General features: G+C 41.0%; 1 protein-coding gene across 1 annotated transcript in view; it reads right to left on the reverse strand.

The window, feature by feature from the left end:
* LOC126272466 (sialin-like) overlaps positions 1-18,443 on the reverse strand; it is a 220,739-nt gene that overhangs the window by 81,538 nt on the left and 120,758 nt on the right. The gene's annotated exons all lie outside the window — the stretch shown is intronic.

An 18,443-nucleotide genomic window follows, 5' to 3' on the forward strand; every position in this document is an offset into this window, starting at 1 on the left:
AACACAGTGAATTCTCATGGTAACTGGATCTTGTACAGCTATATAATTGTGGTGTTTATTCAAAATGTCATAAAATATTGTACGAAAAACAGATGCAGCAGCACAGTTTCTCCTGTACCACATTAGATCCAAAATTACTCTGAGCCTCTGAAGTAACAAGCGTGACAGTTGGTTAAAACCCTGAATTTGCGTTTGTACTCATCCTACACCAAGTGCCTCCAGAACATGCTTCATGTGGATCCCAAACGGTCTTGTTGTGCATGGACAATTTGAGAAAAGGCATTCCATAGCTGGAGGAGCGAAAGTACGGAAAGCTGGCAAATTTGGGGCCATGTGGATCTTATATGATTGACACACCATAAAGAGTTGCCATCAAATGGTGAGTGGCAGTTCCCCAACCTCAGCACAGGGACAGGGTATGGAGTTGGTACTGTAAGCACCTGCCTCATCTCCTTATGGTGGGTAGCGGTGGCAGGAGGAACAAGACTTCTGGTCAGGTGACTACAGGGTTATAAACACAAAATCAAATAGGGGTAATGCAGGAGTAGGTTTAATAATGAATAGGAAAACAGGAATGCGGGTAAGCTACTACAAACAGCATAGTGAACGCATTATTGTGGCCAAGATAGATACGAAGCCAACACCTACTACAGTAGTACACCTACTACAGTAGTACAAGTTTATATGCCAACTAGCTCTGCAGATGATGAAGAAATTGAAGAGACGAAGTAAAAACTTTGAGGTTCGCCGATGACATTGTAATTATGTCAGAGACAGCAAAGGACTTGGAAGAGCAGTTGAACGGAATGGACAGTGTCTTGAAAGGAGGATATAAGATGAACATTAACAAAAGCAAAACGAGGATAATGGAATGTAGTCAAATTAAATCGGGTGATGCTGAGGGAATTAGATTAGGAAATGAGACACTTAAAGTAGTAAAGGAGTTTTGCTATTTAGGAAGTAAAATAACTGATGATGGTCGAAGTAGAGAGGATATAAAGTGTAGACTGGCAATGGCAAGGAAAGCGTTTCTGAAGAAGAGAAATTTGTTAACATCGAATATAGATTTATGTATCAGAAAGTCTTTTCTGAAAGTATTTGTTTGGAGTGTAGCCATGTATGGAAGTGAAACATGGACGATAACTAGTTTGGACAAGAAGAGAATAGAAGCTTTCGAAATGTGGTGCTACAGAAGAATACTGAAGATAAGGTGGATAGATCACGTAACTAATGAGGAGGTATTGAATAGGATTGGGGAGAAGAGAAGTTTGTGGCACAACTTGACTGGAAGAAGGGATCGGTTGGTAGGACATGTTTTGAGGCATCAAGGGATCACAAATTTAGCATTGGAGGGCAGCGTGGAGGGTAAAAATCGTAGAGGGAGACCGAGAGATGAGTACACTAAGCAGATTCAGAAGGATGTAGGTTGCAGTAGGTACTGGGAGATGAAGCAGCTTGCACAGGTTAGAGTAGCATGGAGAGCTGCATCAAACCAGTCTCAGGACTGAAGACAACAACAACAACAACAACGTCAATGATCGGCTGATGCGTCTAATGTTTGCCCATAGGCTAGCTGTGATCTCAGAAAAGCCCTATAAACCTGAAGCAGACCCCCTGTCTGCTCCCTAAGTTTTTCAGCTAAGCCATCTTAAGAAATTAAGTGCTTTTTAGATTCTTCCCTTCAGGGCCTTTTGTCATGGTAACCACGACTTTTTTGAATAAAAAATGAGGCGCAAAAACCTCACTGGGCCTTTAAAGGTAGAATGGTGTCCGTCATATGCAAGTCACGTAAATTAAAAATATGACAAGAATGACTGAAATCAGCACCCACACATATACAAGGTGTGTCAATAAAGTAATGAGACTGATTTTCTTTGCAAGATGTGGCAAACTTGCAGACTTCCGTAGGCACAATATCTTTGACCTTGGTCTATAAGCTGCTTCTAGTCCAAGTGGCACATCGATGCAACTGCTCAGTCGTGAGTTGTGCTATAATAAGTTAACATATGTTTGTGTCTCTCGTCACGGAAATGGAACTGCATAATATTGTGCAACGGTATGCCATTTCTTTTTGGGTTAAATTGGGTGAAAACGCGACGACAACTTATGGTAAACTTCAGAAGGCTTTTGGTGAGGAGGTTATGTCAAGAGCTCAAGTTTTTCGTTGACATAAAATGTTTAGTGAAGGCAGAATGAATATTGAAGATGAAGACTGCAATGGACGACCATCAACCTCTCGGACGGATGTCAACTTAGCCTGGGTGCGTGAACTCGTACGATGTGATCAAAGATTATCTGTGAAAATGATTGCAGAAGAACTGAACATCAATCGAGGAACGGTTCGTCTAATAATAACTGAAGATTTTGGTATGAGAAAGATTTGTGCAAGAATGGTCCCCAAAAATCTCACACCACAACAGTGAGAAACACGGAAAAATGTGGCAGCCGATCTGTTAGAGCAAACGGAAATCAATCCAGAGTTGTTGAGCCGTGTTATCACTGGTGATGAAAGTTGGTTTTTTCAGTACGATCCAGAGACAAAACGCAGTGGTGCTTAAAGGGATCACCCAGACCAAAAAAAAAAAAAAAACCTCGCATGTCAAAGTCAAAAGTGAAATGCATGCTTGTGTGCTTCTTTGATTCCAAGGGAATTGTTCACAAAGAGTGGGTGCCTCCTGGACAAACAGTTAACCAATATTACTACAAAGAAATTTTAGAAAGACTTTGTTAAAGAGTTCTTTGTGTCAGTGATAATTGGATTCTGCATCACGATAATGCGCCATCCCATACTGCTCTATCAGTACACCAATTTTAACCTCAAAACAAATTTCAGTACTACCACAGCCACTTTATTCATCAGATGTCGCTCGGTGCGACTTTTTCTATTTCCAAGAGTCAAAACGGCGGTCAAGGGACACCATTCTCAAACAACACAAGATGTCCAAAAAGCCGTGACGAGGGTCTTGGAGGATATTACAGGAGATGAGTTCCAGAAATGTTACCGTCAATGACAGAAGCGCTGGAAAAAGTGTGTGCAATCAGAAGGGAACTACTTTGAAGGAGACAACACTAAACTTGACTAAAACGGTAAGCAACATTTTTTTCACATCGGTCTCATTACTTTATTGTCGCACCTCGTATACACACATACACACGTTTATCTGCAGAAAATGTAAAACATGTCTTTATAATCCACTCCTACGACCTCTTCACTGTGACCTGTAACTGAGGAGATGCTGTTGCAGTGATGGAGAAGGAAGGGGGAAAAACTGCAAAATCGTCCAAAAATAGGGAGTAATGCACAGGACTCCTTATAATAAATGTTATGCTGTTTATAACTATGGTAAAGGAGTAACACTTAAAACACTTCCCTTGTGAACAACATTCTCCTGGTCAAATACTCCAACAGCTTGGCGTCTAAAAGATCACTCAGAAAAGATCACTGAATGAATATCTGCAGGCCACGAAAGCCCCATTAATGGAATGGCCCTCCAAGTAGTGCCGTATGCCTTATTTATGTCAAAAAATGTCTGTACAACGCTGCCTATGTAGGAAAGCCTTAATGATGGCCGCGTATAGTAGAGCCAAGTCGCTATGACATTTCATGAATCCACATTAAGAACGACTAAGGATTTGCCTGATCTCTAATACACAGGCCAGATGACGACTGACCATTCGTTCTCAAGTCTTTCCTATACAGCCCATTAAGGCGATGCTCCAGTTCACTAGTGGGAGACTTTCACTACTTCCCTGGTTTCAGGAGAGGTATCAAACTTGCCTCCCTAGAGTTATAAAGTTGTATTGTATGTCATATCGAATAAAAACATTTTAGGAGGATTTCGTTTGAAGGTGATTGCAAGTTTCGCAACGTGTTGTATTGGATCTGATCGTGCAGGGAGTAGTACCCGGAAGCAATGCAGTGGGCTTACAAATGTGGCATGTTGTGTGAATACAGTAAAAAGCAGTTTCTGAAAAAAAAACTCGTATTTTGGTTTGTCCTTGTTTTTTGATTGTCCGTGCAGTTTCGGATTCGCATTAACCCGGATAATCGGGAGCTTTCTACGAAGGTTTTACGATTACTTTTACATGTCATCTGGACAGAGTGTTTATCGGCATGCAAGCGTACCTAGTATGTTCCAAAACGCAGCGCATAAAAACGGGATTGGTGATAAAAAGGTAGGATTAAGTGTTTTGGACAGATTTTGGGTTATGGACCATTTGTGTTATTATTATTATTATCATTATTATTCTTGATTGTTATAATTATTTTTATTGTTATAATTATCATTGTACTACTTCTATAATCTCTATTTTTTTCTTTAACATCAATACTGCATAATACGTAATACAGTATATCCTCAATGTTATGTAGAAACTGTAACTCGTTCAATCGGAGTATGCCTGGTTAGGTGTAAGAGAGGACCTGAAGGCCCTAATCTTGCCAGGTAACATAAATGCATAAATAAATAAATAAACAGAAGGATAGTCTTCGTGTCGCTATCCTACAGAACAGGGTTAAAGTGTGAATATTACACACTTCCTCCTGCTTAGTCAAATGGAGGAAATCGGTTGATTCTTTTTGTATTTGATGTGGTCTACGGTGGGCTTGACGGGACTTATGGAGATACCATGAGCTCACGGTCGATTCGTCGGAAAACCCCGCAAAAACGGCTTTTTTCACTATATTTTCACCATCGTCAACAGACCAAAAGCCACTCGATGATTTCAATACGGCTATGCACAGCAAATGGCTGAAGTATTTATGATATATTGCTAAGATCTTGATCTCGACCAGCCATGAAAATTTTCTTGATAACGTCATCCGTTTACAAGATACAGAGGTTCAAAGTTACCCTAGTTGTACAAGTAAAACACGCACATAAAATCCTGTGTGAGGCGAAAACATAGTTTAGAAAGGTGACGTAGCACCCAGAAACATGCTGGAAAGTCTCTGTTATCAGCTCTGGACCCACTGTGTAGTACTGACACACATTCAATTTTTTTTGTATGTAAAGTCCCGTCTTAGGTGTAACAATTGTTTTACATTATTTCAGTTTCACAGAAATAAAGTATCTAAATTTTATTGACCAAACTTGAGTTTGATTTCAAAAACGTACCCGACTCATACAATTATAGTTGGTGGTGTAAATAATTTACCCTCGATATGTTGGCGAAAGTAAATGTTTAATTCCAGAGGTTCGAACTACTTAAACCTAACTAACCAAAGGACATCACACACATCCATGCTTGAGACAGGATTCGAACCTGTGACCGTAGCAGCAGCGCGGGTCCAGACTGAAGTGCCTAGAATCGGCCACAGCGGCCGGCAATTCCAGAGGTACGTATAAAACACCATCTGAAACTGTGCTAAACGCATTGTCTGAAAATTATTTCGAGCAGTTAGTTCATGAGCCCACGCGAACAGAACGCGGTTGTGAAAACACACTTGACCTCTTAGCAACAAATAACCCTGAGTTAACAACGGACATCAAAACGGATACACGGATTAGTAAATATAGGGTTGTCGTAGCGACACTGGATATTGTAGCCCCCAAATCCTCCAAAAATAAACGAAAAGTATACCTACTAAAAAATAAAAAATAAAACAGATAAAAATTCATTTGACGCCTTCCTGAGACAGAATCTCCACTCCTTTCAAATTAATAATATAAATATAGACCAGATGTGGCTTTAATTCAAAGAAATGGTATCGGCAGCACTTGAGAGATTTATACCAAATAAATTAACAAACGACGGAGCTGATCCTCTTTGGTACACAAAAAGGGTCAGAACACTGTTGCAGAAACAACAAAACAAACGTGCCAAATTTAAACAGACGAAAAATCCCGAAGATTGGCGATCTTTCACAGAAGCTCGAAATTTAGCACGTATTTCAATTCGAGATGCTTATAACTGTTTCCACAACGAAACTTTGTCTCAAAACCTGGCAAAAAATCCAAAGAGTTTCTGGTCGTATGTGAAGTATATTAGTGGCAAGAAACAATCAATGCCTTCTCTGCGCGATAGCAAAGGAGATACTATCGAAGACTGCTGCCAAAGCTTAGTTATCGAACACAGCCTTCCGAAATTCCTTCACAAAAGAAGACGAAGTAAATATTCCAGAATTCGAATCGAGAACAGCTGCCAACATGAGTAACATAGAAGTAAATATCCTCAGAGTAGTGGCTCAGATAGTTCAAATGGCTCTGAGCACTATGGGACTTAACATTTGTGGTCATCAGTCCCCTATAACTTAGAACTACTTAAACCTAACTAACCTAAGGACATCACACACATCCATGCCCGAGACAGGATTCGAACCTGCGACCGTAGCAGTCGCGCGGTTCCGGACTGAGCGCCTGAACCGCTAGACCACTCGGAGTAGAGAAGCAACTTAAATCACATAATAAAAGCAAGTCTTCTGGCCCAGACTGTATACCAATTAGGTTCCTTTCAGAGTATGCTGATGCATTAGCTCCATGCTTAACAATCATATACAACCGTTCTCACGACGAAAGACCCGTACCCAAAGACTGGAAAGTTGCACAGGTCAAACCGATATTCAAGAAAGGTAGTAGGAGTAATCCACTTCATTACAGGCCCATATCATTAACGTTCATATGTAGCAGGATTTTGGAACATATATTGTGTTTGAACATTATGAATTACCTCGAAGATGGACATCTGACACTGTTTACGCTACTAATATATCCTACCAGGTCTGGTAACAACATTAAACACGAATAACACTTCTGCACTCTGGTGGCCCTTCTACCTGTCATAAATAATTATAACTCTAATAATTTAGATACTCGCCAATGATGTGTACGTGTACAAAGTTACATTCACATCCAATCCAGACGCGACTTCCGCGTTGATTGTCGGCAAGCGGTAAAAGCATTTCTTAGAAGCGCCCTGAGAGCATCATCACACTACAAGAGTTAGCATGGCAACGGTAAGGCACAAGTATACATAGCTCCGTTAGCATTGAAGTTGATGTGCCAGAGTGTGCCACTTAAAAGTAACATAAAACCAACTTTATTGGCCTCGAGCCTACGGTTTTAGGGGTCACTATGCTGAATGGCGACATTCAATCCCTTTTGGAATTCATGGAAACATTTTAACCAAACGTAGTATACAACTGGATTACCACATAGGAAAAATACTTCGGCAGTAAAAAATCCTGACAACCGAATGGTAAAGGGGGAGCGGCAGCATCATACAATGTGTTTATAAATGAATGGTGCTGTTTTAAAAATTAATAATAAATCGATATACTGTTTTGTATGAGAAAATCATACAGCATAAACAGTAGCAATTTTCGAAGTTTCTGATGTATTGATCACAATCCTCCAATCAAAAATGGTTCAAATGGCTCTGAGCACTATGGGACTCAACTGCTGTGGTCATTAGTCCCCTAGAACTTAGAACTACTTAAACCTAACTAACCTAAGGACATCACACACATCCATGCCCGAGGCAGGATTCGAACCTGCGACCGTAGCAGTCGCACGGTTCCGGACTGCGCGCCTAGAACCGCGAGACCACCGCGGCCGGCCCTCCAATCAAGGACACACATCTACATGGTAATCAAATTCTTCCCATACTTGATGTAACATGTCCTCCATGATCATAAGCAGTGCATGCTTTATCTGATCACACATTTCATCAAGGGAAATGGTAATTGTCGGAACACAAACTCGGCCTTTCACAAACCCCACAGAAAGAAATCGTAGGCTGTTAAATCCAGCGAATGGGGTGACCAGCAAGAAGGTTATTGTCTGCTGTTTCAGCACGCCCAATTCACCGTTGGTGAAGAACACAATTCAGAAGCTCTCGTCATTCTTGTGGAAAAAGGGTGGAGCACCATCCAATGGCAAAACGTAATCATCATAACTGGTTTTTAGCTGAAGTAACAACCAAGCTTTTAACATGTTTCGAAATGAGTTGCCCATCGCTGTTTGTTGTTCAAAGAAAAATGGGCCATGCACTTTCTCACACGGTACTACACAGAAAACGTTCACTTTTGGATAGTCACGATGATGCTCTTGTCAGCGTATGTGGCTTATCGCGTTTCCAGATATAGACATTATGTGTGTTCACCTTGCCATTTACATAGAAAGTGGACCAATCACAGAAGATAAGCCTCTCTACGAAATCAATCTTCCAGTTTTAACTGCAGCTCTTCACAAAAGTCATGCCTTTTGACTTTGTCTGTTGGTGTAACGGCCTGCCCTAATCCCACTATGTACGCTTTAAAAGCCACTTACACAATATCTCCCACACATAACCTTTGGCATGAACAGTTTTCTCCTTGCTTTACTAAGGCACTTGTGGGGTCTTCAGTGAAATGGCTTACGCACTCATGACGTCGACTACGACTCATCCCCTTACAAAAGTATCAGTTTTCACGAACTGACAGTATCACCTACCTATGTTATTCTTGTGCTGTGTCTTTCCTAAGGCATGCACGAAACTCACCACAGACCTGGACACCTTAAAAAAGAGCACACAGAAAGGCTTTTCCTGTTGCGACGTCATCTTGGAAACAGATGCTCTACCTGAGTAGTAAGCCCGATATGCGAACAATGGGTATCACATCAAAAACTGACAGTTGCTGTAATGTTTGCCCATGTAAACTAGTAAATCGAATTGTTATTAATTTTAAATCCACACTATTTATTTACCATTGGAAAACTGCTTCTATAGGGGCACAAAAAATGCGAATATACTCCTGTTTATTTAAATGACTCTTACTAAAAAGTGAGGTACTAGCTGCCTCATCCTACCTTCCTAAACACCTCTAAAAAAATTCCAAAAATTTTGGCATGTTAACACATTCGTGCTTTTTTTAACATTCACCTCAGCTCAGACTTCCACGAGCTCCCCTAACTGCAACTCATTCACACACACGAGTCCACTGCTGTAAGTCGCATATACCCGTCCACACCCACGTGCCAATTCACACTGACTCAATCATCCCAACTCTTTGTGTCTAACTGTCACTGCCCTCATCTCGTGGTCGTGCGGTAGCGTTCTCGCTTCCCACGCCCGGGTTCCCGAGTTCGATTCCCGGCGGGGTCAGGGATTTTCTCTGCCTTATGATGGCTGGGTGTTGTGTGATGTCCTTAGGTTAGTTAGGTTTAAGTAGTTCTAAAATCTAGGGGACTGATGACCTAAGATGTTAAGTCCCATAGTGCTCAGAGCCATTTGAACCATTTTTTCAACTGTCACTGTCTCCGGTGTCACAGCCATAGTCTCCTTTGTTCTGTCCTACTACTACAGCCTCCTTTCACTATCACCATCTCCCTCATGCTGTCCCTTACTGCTGCTATCTCAGTCTTTCCTTCGCAATGCTGCTGTCTGTTCTCACTGACATTATCTCTCTCTTTCTCCTTATCATTGTCATAGTCTCTGTCTCTCATTATCACTGCCTCTCAACCACATCAATTTTATCCTCCTCTTTATTCCTCTTCCAATGACACCATCTCCTTTACTCTTTTTCTAGCACTGTCCTGTCATTGTCAGTTATATTCCAGTGCCACTGTATCCCTCTTTTACTCTCCCACTGCCATTGTCTCCTTCGCTCTTTCTGTACCACAACCACTGACCTCTATCTTCCAGTATTTATTATTTTTCCGCCTGTTTCCCACTACCACTGTCTCCGTCTCCATCTCTCTCAGCATAAAAAAGCGTGAGTATGTTTCCGTGCCCAAACTTTTAGAAACAACTTTAAAGAAGCAGATGAAGGTAGAATGAAGCAGCAGGTACGCAACTTTTCAGTCAGAGTCCTTCAAATAGACAGGAAGATATTCACATTCACATCCCACGTGCAGGTCGCCCAATGTGGCGTCGAATGTAATAAGACATGCACCAAGGCTGCCGGAACTGCCCCACAGGATCTTCCCGGCCAATGACACCAAACGCACATTTCATTTCCATCGTTGACGAGAATGGTGGCGATCTGGCGAGACGTCCCATTCTTCCAATGTCTTGGAGAGGCACATCAGCATTGCTCCTAGTGTATGGGAGCCATTGGGAATGATTTCATGTCAAGGCTGGTAGTGATTGAAGGAACTCTGACAGTCCATGGTATGGACATGGACATCGTAAGTCCTCATGTGCTGCCCCTCATGCGACAGTATGATGATGCCATGTTTGAACAGGACATTACTCATCCACACATGGTATGTGTCTCTACAAACTGCCTGTGTGATGTTCAGGTACTTCTTTGACCAGCAAGATACCCAGATACGCCCCCAACAGAAAATCTGTGGGAGCAGTTCGGATGTTAACTCTGTGCCAGTCCATTATCCAGCATATCAAAGATCACTTACGAAAGTTATGGGGCAACTTGCTTTAAGTGAGGATACAAAGGCTTCGTGACACCCTTTCCAAATGATTCAGTGCATGAATCCATGCCAGAGGACGTGCAACGTTGTATGGATAAATGGGACAAGGCTGGCAGCCTTGAATATTAAGCTCGTGAAGATAAGAAGTCAATTCTATAATAACTGTCAGTTAAGTTAATATTACACCATAAGGAAGTTAATTAGAGCCTATTTCATATTATTTATTGAAGGTGTCACTCGTTTCAGAGTATTTCATGAAAGAATAAAAAAAAGTAACCTAAGGACCAGTTTCTGCGTACTTTAGACGTAAGTTTACATACAAATTTAAGATGTTTGCGTAGGTATTAAATGAAGAATTTAGTTTGATTTTATTACACATATTCAGGGCGGAGAAAAATTGTGTCACCAACTTTTAACACTGGATAGCTGATGCCAGTAGGAACCAAAATTATTAATGCTGTGAAGGTCGACAGCGCACCATTTTTAAACTACGGGAACTTGGCGCCACGCGCTCTGATTGGCCGTGCGAATGCCGTGTTGCCGTTCGTCGGTTGACGGGCAGCGCTGTGGTTGTTAGTTCACACATACAAACGCCCTCGCCCCGTCACTGTCCCAAAGTGAGACGCACACGTGTTGAATAGGTCCTGCTGTTTGTCTCCACATAACGTCAGAGGCATTCACACGTAAGCTTCTCTTCGGAGCACACACACGTCACCTGCGATTTAGTCATATGGTAAGTATGGCGGCATAGTATTAGTCTGAAGAACAACGAGATATAGTTTTTGTTTGTGGACTAGCCGATGTAAAGGAGCATAAAGCTAGACGGTTGTATGAGGAACGGTACCCAGCACCTGCAAAGGCTTACAGCAATCCACCAGCGAATTGGCGAAACAGGCTCGTTAGTGGGATATATGGTGATGCATGAAGACCTCGAACACGACGGGATGCTGAATCTGAAGAGACTGTTCTCGAACACTTCGAGGTAGCACTTATGACAAGGACTCGGGCGATTGGACATGACATGGGGTCACTCACCAGTTAGTGTGGGAGGTTTTAAGGAATGATGGCCAGCATCCATTTAGTTTCCACCCTGTCCAAGACCTAAATTCTGTGGTGGACTGTGAACATGGACTATGGTTTTGTCAGTGATTTCTGTGACGTTTTGCACGGTATACCGACTTCCCCGCCACTGTGTTGTTTACTGGCGAGTGCACCTTCCATGGGTATGACCTTTACAACGCTTGAAACATTCATTGCTGGGCAAGAGGAAATCCTCACGTCACGTGCGCCTACGGACAACAGGAACGATTTTCGCCCAACATTTCGGCAGGCATTGTGGCCAGTTCATCTTCCTCCTCGACTTACCAGGGCAAATTACCTTCACTTTTTGCAAGAAACTCTACTCGGCCTGCTGGAAGATGTTCCCCTGGACATAAGCCTATGCATGTCGTTGTAGCACGATGGGGCACCCGCACATAACAGTCGTGCTGTGAGCAGATATATAAATGAGCTCTTTGATGGCTGAGTAACTGGCAGAGGAGCTCTGAAGACATGGCCTCTGCGATCACCAGACTTCGCGCCAGCAGACATTTTCCTGTGGGGATTCTTCAAGATTCTCATTCACCCACCCATTTGTGAACCACCTCGAAACGAAGAGGAATTAATGGATCACATTCAACATGCCGCCTAACACATCAGGGCAATGCCAGGAATCTTTTAAGGAGTTCAGCAAAACGCTGTTAGACGTCACCAAGCTTGTGTCGCGTCAGAGGGTCGCCAGTTCGAGCACCTGCTTTAAGTAAACAATGTCCTACCTACAAAGAAGGCCCTTTTCAGGGCCGACACAATTTGTAAAAGACCTTCTGTACGCAAAATAACAGCTGTTGACATGTTTGTTCCAGGTACATCTTATCATGAAAGTACAACGGATGTGTCAGGACCCCAGCAGATTCGCCCCCAGCCCCCCAGAGTGGAAGGCAGGCGCGGTATCACCGAGCATGGAGGACGCCTTGGAAATATCGTGATCTCCGGCAGGCAAAGCATTTGTGGTCATGCGTTGTCCAGGTCATGCGGCAACAGGGCAATCCTGCAGCCAATTGGAGCGCGTGGCGCCAAGTTTCTGCAGTTTGAAAATTGTGCATTGTCGACCTACAGAACATTAGTAACTTTGATTCCTACTGGCATCAGCTATCCAGTGTTAAAATGCCGTGACACAATTTTTCTCCACTTGTATTTCATAGTGCTGTATCTACTTATTTCTTTCCAAAACGCGTAAAGTACATAACGTGCATAAGCGATCTTAGGCCTAATATTTCGGATATACAGGTTTTGAGCTCTAACGTTGTTTTAGGTGCATTACGTTACTATATTAATAGTATACATTTAAATCGGGTGATGCTGAGATAATTAGATTAGAAAATGAGACACTTAAAACAGTAAAGGAGTTTTGATATTTGGGGAGCAAAATAACTGATGATGGTCGAAGTAGAGAAGATATAAAATGTAGACTGGCAATGGCAAGGAAAGCGTTTCTGAAGAAGAAAAATTTGTTAACATCGAGTATAGATTTAAGTGTCAGGAAGTCGTTTCTGAAAATATATGTATGGAGTGTAGCCATGTATGGAAGTGAAACATGGACGATAAATAGTTTGGACAAGAAGAGAATAGAAGCTTTCGAAATGTGGTGCTACAGAAGAATGCTGAAGATTAGATGGGTAGATCACATAACTAATGAGGAAGTATTGAATAGGATTGGGGAGAAAAGGAAGTTCGTGGCACAACTTGAGTAGAAGAAGGGATCGGTTGGTAGGACATGTTCTGAGGCATCAAGGGATCACCAATTTAGTATTGGAGGGCAGTGTGGACGGTAAAAATCGTAGAGGGAGACCAAGAGATGAATACACTAAGCAGATTCAGAGGGATGTAAGTTGTGGTAGGTACTGGGAGATGAAGAAGCTTGCAAGGGACAGAGTAGCATGGAGAGCTGCATCAAAACAGTCTCCGGACTGAAGACCACAACAACAACAACAACAACAACAACAAAAAATGTATTAGTATTCCACATAGCGTTAGTGACAGTCGTGGTCTGTAGTTAATGGAATATTACTGTAATTGCCTAGATAAATTATGTAAAAATATTGTAAGCAACTGTGAGCGAGATGTATTTGAGTTGCCGTAGGAAAGTTAGTTCTGGGGTTCTGTGCAGCTGCTGTGACAGGTGTCTACACGGGGGGGGGGGGGGGGGGGGGAGGATGTGGTGGCATGGGAATTGGGGAAGTAAATGTGTCTCTTCCAAAGTACTGCAGAGTATGTTCAAGGGATAGGAAAATGGATGAACAGGAAGGGAAGATCAGAGCCCTTAAGGCTAACCTGAATAGTGCTAGGGAGGAACCGATGAGGTCACGATAGGAGAGTGGTGAAGACAGGTGGGAAATGGCAGCAAGGAACAGGGACCACAGAAAGAAGACAGTATCTGACGGTTTCATCATTGGCACAAACGATAGTTTTACCTTACTACCTCAGTTAACTAAGGAAGAGACTCAGGTAGATGTAAGTGCAGTTAGTACCCAACAGACTTGCACCAGGAAACCAACTGTTTCAAAAAAAGTAGAAGGTAGGAGGAAAGTTCTATTCTTAGGTAGTAGCCATGGAAGAGGTGTGGACCAGATCTTGCAGGGAAAAATTAGGTAACAGGCACCATGTCACAAGTTTTTTAAGCCCAGTGCATGTGTTGGCCAAGTGACAGAGGATGTAGGATCACTGTGCAAGGGTTTTACAAAGCAGGATCATATTGTGATAATGGGTGGAGCGGGAAACAGTATTAATAGGGATCAGGGCTACAATGTTGAGTGTGAAGTTGTAAAAATAGCGTCTGAAATGGAACATACAAATTCGGTATGGTCCCAACTGAACAGCCCTGTCAGGAGGGTCAATGTGGAGCTAGATTGGGCTTTTTTGGGCAGTTATTTTGTCAGGCATAGGTTTGGTTCCTGATGATACTATTGGTAGGTGGGACTTCACAAGGCATGGCCTGCCTCTAGATGCGAAAAGGAAGGGATAGCAAAATCTTTAAGGGAGGGGCACTGAAACTCATGGGAGTACCTATTTTTTAGGGGTAAGATCAGTGTACAATGATTTAATATTGAATAAAATGAAGCTTAATGAGAAGCTCAGAGAGGCAGGTAATTGGGATGTTGAAATATCACAAGATTCTCATAAACGCACATTGAAAAATAATGTTGGCATGTCACAAGATTCTCATAAAATTACAGTCAAAATGATGTTACTATACTGCATCAGAATATTAGAGGATTGAAAAAATAGATGCACTTTTGGGTTTGTTTAGAAGATTTAGAAACTGGGGATGGAACAGATGTATTATACCTGTCTGAACACCATGTAATTAAAGACATTGAAAAGGTAAATGTAGGTGGGTATAAGTTTTCAGCACATGTAAATGGAGATTATGATGGGAGGAGGAGTTTCCAAATATGTTAAAATTTATCATAGTGTGAAAAATTTAGAAACTAAAAACTTTTCTGTAGAGCAGCATACAGAAGTATGTGCAGGTGAGCTTAAATTAACTAATGGTACTTTCATAATTGTAGCTGTGTATAGTTCCCCACTGGGAAATTTTTAGCTATTTTAGAGAAACTTGGAATGTTTGTTGTGCTATCTGTAATACAGAGGGAAGCAAATTATTGTTTGTGCGGATTTCGTTGAAGATTTTCTGAAAGCATCTGATAGAATGCTTGACCTTGAAGTATTACTTAGTTCCTTCAGTTTGATTGATTTTCCTCCTCAGGTGGTACAGGAAAACAGCACACTGATAGATGATGTTGTTGTAGATCTATATAAATTTAATCAAGTAAAAACTTTTCCTGTTAAGAATGGCCTCTCTAATCATGATGCACAGTATATGACATAGCTCCATACAGTAATGGAAAATAGTCCTCCAAAATAGTGCATTCAATTTGTTATTTAATAATTGCAGACTTAGGGAAAGATTACAACAGTTAGACTGGGCTGAAGTGTACAGGGAACCTATTTCATGATAACTTGGTGAGTGTGTTTGAAAATAGTTTCCCTAAGAAAACATTCCGTAGAAATGTTGGAACACGTGAGGTGGTACTGACCCTATGACTTATCCTAGAAGCTAGATTAAGGAAGGGCAAACCTACATTTCTAGCATTTGTAGACTTAGAGAAAGCTTTTGACAATGTTGACTGGAATACTCTCTTTCAAATTCTAAAGGTGGCAGGGATAAAATACAGGGAGCGAGAGGCTATTTACAATTTGTACAGAAACAGTTTGCACTTACAAGAGTCGAGAGACATGAAAGGGAAACAGTGGTTGGGAAGGAAGTGAGACAGGGTTGTAGTCTCTCCCTGATGTTATTCAATCTGTATATTGAGCAAGCAGTGAAGGAAAAAATGAAAAATTCGGTGTAGGTATTAAAATCCATGGAGAAGAAATAAAAACTTTGAGGTTTGTCGATGACATTGTAATTCTATCAGAGACAGCAAAGGGCTTGGAAGAGCAGTTGAACGGAATGGACATATAAAATGAAGACTGACAATGGCAAGGAAAGCGTTTCTGAAGAAGAGAAATTTGTTAATATCTAGTAGAGATTTAAGTGTCAGGAAGTCGTTTCTGAAAGTATATGTATGGAGTGTAGCCATGTATGGAAGTGAAACATGGACGATAAATAGTTTGGACAAGAAGAGAATAGAAGCTTTCGAAATGTGGTGCTACAGAAGAATGCTGAAGATTAGATGGGTATATCAGATAACTAATGAAGAAGTATTGAATAGGATTGGGGAGAAGAGAAGTTCGTGGCACAACTTGAGTAGAAGAAGGGATCGGTTGGTAGGACATGTTCTGAGGCATCAAGGGATCACCAATTTAGAATTGGAGGGCAGTGTGGACGGTAAAAATCGTAGAGGGAGACCAAGAGATGAATACACTAAGCAGATTCAGAGGGATGTAAGTTGCGGTAGGTACTGGGAGATGAAGAAGCTTGCAAGGGACAGAGTAGCATGGAGAGCTGCATCAAAACAGTCTCCGGACTGAAGACCACAACAACAACAACAACAACAAGAAAACATTGAAATATAATTATAAGAAACCATCTAAAGAGATAAAAATATATTATAAACAGAAAAGGGAAATTTATCTCATAGCTAGATGGAAAATAGATCCAGAAAGAGTAAAAAATTATAAAAACTACTGTACTGCATTAAGAAAAGTTATTAAAATAGAAGTATGTGCATCATGTCTCAGATTAGCACCTATGTTAATAAAGTTAAACAATTTGGAATATTGTTAAAATGGAACCAGGGCAACTGAGGGCAGGGGAAGACAGTACTTCTATCAAACTCAATGAAAAGTTTGTTAGCAAAAAGCCAGAAGCAGAAAACATTTTTAAACATAATTTGTAAGTGTTGTACAGAAAACAGGCTACAGCTAGTCATTAGACAATGCGTGGCTGTATAAGGAAGAGGCAATACCTATGCAGTTTGATAAAACTGAAATTCAAGCCACATTTCCTACTGAAATTAGGACGATAAGAAATTCACTCAAAAGTAAAAGCTCATATAGAATTGATGCCATTTTGAACAGGGCACTAAAAGCTTGTTCCCAACAGATAAGTAGGATTCTCAGGCACATATGTAGTAGCTCACTGAAACAGGGAATTTTTCCAGATAGGATGAAATACTCTAACAACTACTGCCCAATCTCACTTCTGACAGTTTTATCCAAAATTCTTGAAGAAATGATGTATTCAAGAGTGGATTCACATATCTGTAATTAAATGAAGCACAAAAAAATGTCAATTTGGTTTTCAGAAACGCTTTTCAACAGAAAATACTAATTAAAATTTAAATGCTCTGAATAACCAAACATCACCCATTGGGGTATTTTGTGATCTCTCAAAGGCTTTTGACTGTGTGAACCATGAAATTCTTCTAGGTCATTTAACTCAAAGAATGAAGAAGATTGCAATTAACAGTAAAGATAGTCTGCAAAAATCAGCAAAACCATCTAACTGGGGAAGTATAAAGAATGGTGTCCCACAAGGTTCAGTCTTGTGTTCCTTATTGTTCCTAATACTGTATATGTTAATGACTTGCCACTCTATATTCATGAAGATGCAAAACTAGTGCCTTTTGCTGATGATGAAGTATAGTAGTCACAGCCAACAAGCAAGAATTAGCTGAGGAAATTTTAAATAATATCTTCCAGAAACTTATTCAGTGTTCCTCTGCAAATAGGCCCTCACTGACTCTTGAGAAAACACAGTATACGCAATCCTGTACAGTGAATGGCATAGCACCATTGATAAATGTGAACTTTGAACAGAAGTCTGTTGCTAAGGCAGAATGTTCAATATTTCTGGGTGTGTGCACTGATGAGGAACTGAATTGGAACAAATTCATTGATGATCTGTTGAATGTTATGTTCACATACTTACACTATTAGGGTTATTGCAAATTTTGGTGATAAACAAGTCAGTAAATTAGCCTACTATAACTATTTTCATTCACAGCTTTCATTGGCATCATACCAATCACACGCTTACAAACACGAGTTTAAGTAGCTACACATTACTTTCAAGTTCTTTGTAAACTTGACTCGATTCTGAAAACATTGAAAAAACATCACGTACCCTAGATTTATTTTCGTTTCCTCATCTTCTGCGAGCCTCATGTTTTTCGTTGGCAGTTTAAATAGAGGAGGACTGTACAATAGACAGAATTGGAATACAGAATGGCCTTCTATAAAAAGAAACAGCACTAACATTCAGAAACATGAGTCTTGAATGCAGAAAAAGATTGACGAAATGCTGTGTTTAGTTCTCTTCAGTGTGTGAGTGAGACATGTGAAAAGTAGGAAAGAGAGAAACGAAAAGATTAGATCGCCTGTGGCGCTACAGGAGATTGTTTAAGATTAGATGTTTGATCGAGAAAAGAACGAAGGAGTCCCGCAACGATTCAACGACGATAAATGCGTACTGGAGAAGATAATGAATGGGAGAGATGTAAGGCTTGGGCAGATAAGACCTGAGCCGCTTCTGAAAACTTAAGATGA

This window comes from Schistocerca gregaria, chromosome 5 (assembly GCF_023897955.1).
Source record: "Schistocerca gregaria isolate iqSchGreg1 chromosome 5, iqSchGreg1.2, whole genome shotgun sequence".
NCBI lineage: Eukaryota > Metazoa > Arthropoda > Insecta > Orthoptera > Acrididae > Schistocerca > Schistocerca gregaria.